Genomic DNA, 7,593 nt, shown 5'->3' on the forward strand with positions numbered 1-7,593 from the left:
ATCAATACAGAACAATTGTACTGCATCAGCCGTTTGGCGACATGAGGTCTGCTTATAGTCAAGTGTGAAACTTATTATGGGAACTCGGGGTTGTTTAGGCACAGGTGTATTGCTTCTCCTATTATCACTATATATATGGCCTTAGTGCTTTGAATAAACTTGGCCTGTTGGACATCCTCCTCAGTGCTCCTCCTGCCCCCATCTCTTTGTCTCTTAACTTCTTTTCTTCATCCTCTTACCCTCACGTTCCTGGTCGATTTGTCGTGCCGGCCGCGACACTACTGTAAAACCTCATTTATCTTAGAGAGATGAGGACATTTGGTCCCCCCAGTTAGAATATTTCTGTTATACTGACTCTATACCTTGAATAGTTAGAGTCCTTTATAAATACAGATTAAAGAAAAAATACAGAGAATATCTGTTTTACTTACCTGGTATATAAATCTAGAAAATCTGAAGCTTGATCTGAAGTACTACATATCTATCAGAGGCAGGAGGTGTCAATGTTTACAGATAGGGGCTGACAGGAATAAAATGCCAGGAGCTTCTAAGGACAACATAGGTTATCAGATCTCTCAGAACAAAAGACAAAGTAGGCAATAGCAGAATCTCTAGTTAAATGATATAAAATCCTCTACATTTGTTGTTATGCTACTGGATATTAGATTTATTAAATTATGTTGTCTCTTTCTTTGTTTTTTTTTTCAATTTATTTATTTTCAGAAAAACTGTATTCATTATTTTTTCACCACACCCAGTGCTCCATGCAAGCCGTGCCCTCTATAATACCCACCACCTGGTACCCCCAACCTCCCACCCCCGCGCCACTTCAAACCCCTCAGATTGTTTTTCAGAGTCCATAGTCTCTCATGGTTCATCTCCCCTTCCAATTTACCCAAAAGCACATACCCTCCCCAATGTCCATAACCCTACCCCCCTTCTCCCAACCTCCCGCCCCCCAGCAACCCACAGTTTGTTTCATGAGATTAAGAGTCACTTATGGTTTGTCTCCCTCCCTATCCCATCTTGTTTCATGGATTCTTCTCCTACACAATGGAATACTATGCAGCCATCAAAAGAAACGAAACCTTGCCATTTGCGACAACATGGATGGAACTAGAGCGTATCATGCTTAGCGAAATAAGTCAAGTGGAGAAAGATAAATATCATATGATCTTTCTTTGTTTATACTTCATTATAATCTCCTTGAACAGACACAGTTTGGAGGTTTGCTTCACTTTATATTATTACAATTGCTATGTATAGAATCTAGAATCTTGTTAGAATCCAATGGGTCTTTCTTGAATCAAGCCCTATTTTTTGAGACCCCGAGACAAATTCAACATAAACATATATACTTTTACTATACTGTATTAATTCAACTAAAAGCACTTACATTACTTTAAAAATATTACTTATCGGGGTGCCTGGGTGGCTTAGTCAGTTAAGCATCCAACTTGATTTCAGTTCAAAACATGACCTCAGGGTCATGTGATCAAGCCCTGGAGGGCTCCACTCTGGGCGTGGAGCCTGAAAAATAAAAATAAAAAATAAATACATAAAAATAAATGTATCACTTATTACTGAGAAATAAACTATTATAATTGAGACTCTAATGTTTAATTTCTCCAAAAGTCTAAAACATTAATGTATTGTGACTGAAATAAGAATTTGCTAGTTGCTTTTCTTCTGTTTAGATTGTCAGAAAAAGGTTTTGAAATGGAAAAAGAAAATAACCTGAATTTGTTCTTGCCACAGCAAATTTTTCTTCTAAAATAGAAAAGAATCTCTACAGTTTAACTTTAAATTATACTCAAGAGAATACAAAAATGGATTTATCTGAAAAAGAACCACATATCCACATAAAGTAGTGAGTTTCACTTATCCTCATTTCAGTTACCTTTAAAAATTCCATGAACTAAATGATCTCTCATGAGCCATTTAAAATTAATAACATTTTACTAAATACAAAATCCAAATTATTCTTTCGGTCTCTGAAATGACTAGTTAGCATTTCTGGCACATATGTGTATATAACATTTAAATTCTAATTCATGTATTCATTCATTTATTTATTCATTCAAAACATATTTACTCAGTTTCCATCATGCCTGAAACTGAAAAGGGCATTGATGAGCACTGCATAATAGATTTTGTGATTTTTTTTAAGGTTTAAATTAGTCAAAGCAAACATTCTTAAAAATAGAAATGTGATTTATTATGATACTAACAAGATTCACTATTGAGTGTCTAGTTATCTCCATGTTGGTATTATCCATAGGTATCTCATTCTTCTCCATTCTCTTAGAATGCTCCTATTATGAATTCCTTTAAATGTATTTAAATGTATTGATCTGCCTAGTAGTTCCTTAACTATAACATATTTTGGAGTTATTCTTATATAGTCTTTGATTGAGTTAATAATCAATAACTTAAGGCATAGTTGTCTTTCTTTGCTATACTCCAAATGACCATGTATATATCATGAACAAAATTATAGTAAACATTTATTGCCACATTTTCCATTTTCAATCCTTCTTTTTGTCCATTTTCTCTCTCCAGATACTGACACTGTCATGGTGCCTTTGCCTGCTCTTATACTCAGATGTCTTCTCTTGACAGATACCCTGATCATCTTCCTCCTTCTTTACATCTCCTGGCTCTCATCAAAATTTACTGGTTCTAAAATCAATAATTTATTCTTCTATACTTCCTAAGGTAAGAACTTTTTGATCTAATAAACCCAAAACACTGTTTCTATGAGATGAGTTCATTATATATAAAGAGCAGAGCTCTATGCCACAAAGTTGACCACATCTGCTCTTTAACAGTGATTTCTTGAGATGATTCTTGTACCTTCAACTGATAAATATTCCTTTTTAAACTTTTACTATGAAACTTTTCAAACATTCACAAAATTAGAAAAATAACACAATAAAATCCCATGTAGCCATTTATTAATGTTTTGCTAATTGTATTTAATCTATCATCCCATCCCATTTTTCTGGAGTATTTTAAGGCATATCCCAAATAGCCCATAATTTCACTTTTTATAAATACTTCAGAATATAGTTCACCTTCAAAAATTGACAGTAATTTCTTGATATCATTCTTGATATCATTTCCAGTTGTCTCATGTTACTTTACAGTTGGCATGATCATATCAGTACCCAAATAAGCTCTGCATATGCCAAAGTCAATATTTTAATGGTGGCTATTACTGCTTAGATTAAAAAAGTTATGTCTGTACCATACTAAAGGATAAACACAATGGAATATGTAGTAATTAAGTGTCTTACATCTGTAGTCAGAGTCGGGGCTCAGATCAGGGGCTGAGTTACAAGCTGTATAATACTGGATAAATTGGTCTCTCCGAGCCTGTGTTTTCAACAAAATGGGACTTGTGAGCATTTAATGGGCATGTATACTTATTTTATTTTTAAAAAATTTTTAAAGATTTTATTTACTTGAGAGAATCAGAGAGAGCATGAGTAGGGGGAGGGGAAAAGGAAAAGGTCAAGCAGACCCCACTGAGCAGGGAGCCTGACGTGGGGTTCATGATCCTAAGACCATGACCTGAGCTGAAGTCAGACGCTTAACCCAGGCACCCCTATATTTAAAAACAGTTGAAATGGTCCTCAGAAACAGTCTTGATGAAGACATTTATTTTATTATTTAATTATTTATTTTTATTATTTTTTACATGGACCCTCTCCTTTATTATTTTATTATTTAATGTAGGTGTTTTTTTCCCCTGTGTGTGTGTGTGTGTGTGTGTGTGTGTGTGTTTACATTCTGCCTTAGAATATGAAAATCTTAAGATATTAAGCTAGCAAAGAAAATTAACACAACAGACTTAATTCTTCTTGAACCTTACTTAAAGAAAAGAGAGCTTTCCAGAAAGGTGTGTTAGCTGAGGTTTTAGAGACATAGACAAATTAAAACCAATTGATGTCAGCCTTTCAGCATGATTGAGAAACTTTATTGGTAAAGTTCATAGTAGCTGCAGAGTGTGTGTGTGTCTTGAGTACTTAATATGCATATTTCACTTACATGAGAATATCACAGACACAATAATATGTCAGATGTTTCTATGAAATCCAACTGATTTAAGGTTTGAACAATGGCCCTAATTTGTTTGTAAACAATGAAAAGTGTAATTGTTTTCATTTAATCAAGGATACTAGGGTGACATCTAGTGCTCAAATTTCATGAACTGTAGACACATGGCCTTTAGGAGCCCAGCATATAATGGAACAGGCATATACAACTCACACAAAGTATCCAAAGTAACAAAAAATATGACAATTCTCATTTTATATTATTTTCTTATGGAGCATAATCTGATGCTTATTTTGATGTCACAATTTAGGTCTTTAAAATATTAGATTGTTATATCAACAGTATATTCCTATCAGTTTTTCGTGAGATTTTGTGTATCATCATAAAACAGTATCAACAACTGGTGAAATCTGAGTAAATGGCAGGTAAAATCCTAATAACAGGTTAAGGGAACTTTTTTGGTGAATAATAATAATACAATTATATTTTAGAAGATTGCTATATGTCAATGTACTTTGTTCTTTACCTTTATTAACTCTAATATTCAGGAATTCTATGAATGAGGTATTCTAGGCATTTACAGATATAATCATATCTCAAAGAGTAATGCTTGCAACATTGCCTTGTTGACTGTGTAAGTGTGACTGATTTTTATGAGATGACACTGTGTTAGATTACATGACACCAAATTCCACAATACTACAATGATGCCAATTACCAAACCAAAGCACAAAAATGACCACTGATTAGAGGTAACAAAATATGTCTCTGGTCTACCTATGACCTTATAACTGAAATCACCTCAAATATCTATGGCACAACTGTAGTTATAATAGAAACTAATAGAAAATTCAGATAATCAGATTATCTAGAAATAAGTTTTTTTTTCCAATGGTTTTATTTGTTTATTTGACAGAGAGAGACTCAGTGAGAGAGGGAGCATAAGCAGGGTGGTGGGAGAGGGAGAAGCAGACCTCCCGCCAAGAAGGGAGCCTGATGCGGGACTCAATCCCAGAACACTGGGATTATGACCTGAGCTGAAGGCAGCCACTTAATGACTGAGCCACCCACGTACCCTAGGAATAAGTTTTGCTCATGAAACAATATTTGTTATTTTTAAAAATGTCATTAAATGATAGAAGAAGTATTGGTATCTCTTTCATGCTTCACCAGAGTTTATCAACTATTAACTTTGGCATTATCAACATTTTAGGCCAATCTTTTAGTCAGGAGCTGCACTTCAAATTATAAAGAGAATATGGTCCCCAGCCACCTATGCCCAGTATCACAATGATGAAATCTGTGTGGTGATTCTTGAGGAAGACCGTCTGCTAATAGTTCCCATCTTCTTAATTTTATATATATATTCATTCCATAAGAATGTTGAAAATAATTAGGCTTATATAGGTAGTAGAGCAGAACAGTTGTGAATAAGACCAGTTGTGTTTAATGTCTAATAAAGTGAAATATTACTTTTAGTTAAAGTTTAAGAATTATCTCACAGCATAAATTAATTTCCAAATTATATCTCTGGTAGATAAAGGCTCTGGTAGGACCTTTTCTGCAAGGCCTGATCCCAAGACTTCTCTATTTGCAAAGGCTAATCATGTGTATAATGAAAGCTGTATAGATTTCCCATAATTTTACGGTTTATCTTTTTTTATGCTGTTTATAGAAAATTGATCTCTAATTTTAGGTGAGACATAATGAACAGACAAAAAATAAACAAGTTGTTCCATATCATCTCAATATAAGGCAATTCTCTCTCTCTTTTCTCTCTCTCTCTTTATTTGTATGTATCTGTATATAGTTAGGTGGTAGAAAGAAATTAGAAGTAGAACAAAATGAATGAAAAATGAGCAAAGATAATCTACATGGTAAAAAATGGAAACAATATGGCATAGTGAGGGGGACTTGACAGACATTTCAAAGAAAATTTTAGTGTAATTTTTAACTAGTTCTATGACCGTGGGTAAAGTTTCATAAATATTTTTTGGTAAAAATAAAAAGATGAATAACTGAACTATCAGAATCTCATTTTCCTTCTATAGAAAGAAAAGGATTATATATACTCTTCATATCACTCAAAAAACTTACAAATATCAGGTGAACTAATGAGGTCAGAAATATATTATTTGTAAAGATCAAATAAGATGTGTATTATCGAAATCCCCCCAATTTCCCATTAAAATTTCTGAAAATTTATAAAATGACAACAACTGTTAATAGCACTATAAGACAACATTAAGTCACAGCCTAGGCAAAATTTCAACTAAATTCCTTATCACTCCTTTCCATTTTCCAAATTATTTTAACAATACTTACTAAACATGGGGTTCAACTTTTCTATTTGAAGTTTTCCTCTACCAGTATAATTTTTTTGGCTTTTGGATTTGACCTTGTCTTGATAATACCAACAATAATTCCAGAATTCAGCAAGTATTTTTTAGTGGTTAGAAATTATTATCACCTTTTGATACTCTTTTAGTAAGTTCACAGTTCTTTTATACTTATATCTGTAATTCTTCCTCATCTTTGTGAATAACAAAGCAAATAACAAAGTAAATGAAATAAAGTGTGTGGAGAATTTATTTAGTGGGCATGTATAATTTTGCATATAAACAGCTGGCTCAAAGCTAAGCTTTGGGAGGTAGATGAACAGATGTGATATGTTAGAGTCCTAGAAAGCTATGCATAAGTTCAAATTCATTAAGTTTAATGCAATTCCCCAAGTAATTAAAAAATCCTTTATGATGAAGCAACAGAATTAACAAAAAAGCTTATATAAATGAAGTTGATACACACACACACACACACACACACATACACAGAGGTAGCAAGCTATATATTTATTCTTTGTTGAATTTTTGAGAAAAAAAGTATCGAATCACATCAAAATAAGTATTTTAAGTACAAAACACTAAAGCAATAGAATAGATATGGGGTTTTTAAATGCATGATGAACCAAATACCAAAAGGAAAGCTGTATTCTTTTAGAAAACGAAGTTACTTCTGTCAAGTAAAAATTCACCTTATTTCAACTGCTTTGTATGTTCATGTTCTGGTATATTGGGTTTTCTTCAAGAGAAGCACTAATTTACTTTGTAGTGTAGAGAAACTTTCTATTAGTATTTAAAAGCTCAATGCTGCCTTGTCTTATGAAACATGTTATTAACTGTTAATCCACACAACACCCCTTGTTAAATAGCTCATTATTATTATCTTCACTTTCCAGCTGAAGAAACACACTAAGAGAGGTCACGGAGTGAGTCAAGGCCAGGATTAGCAATGAAAAGCACCCAGTTGTTGGTGCTTTCCTTGGTCTACCAGGCCACACTAAATAGGTGAGATGCCCTGCCTGGATAGCCACAAAGAATGGGAGCTGACCCAGAGCTTGTGTAACCAAACTCCTAATAAAGACAGCCTGTGTAGTCCTTGCCTGTGGATTTCATACAAGTTACCCTAAATTTGAATTGGTGGGGCCCTCACTAATATTCTTGACCTAGATCCTGAACGTTGCCCTTACAATTT

The sequence above is a fragment of the Neovison vison genome, chromosome 4 (assembly GCF_020171115.1).
Source record: "Neovison vison isolate M4711 chromosome 4, ASM_NN_V1, whole genome shotgun sequence".
Lineage (NCBI taxonomy): Eukaryota > Metazoa > Chordata > Mammalia > Carnivora > Mustelidae > Neogale > Neogale vison.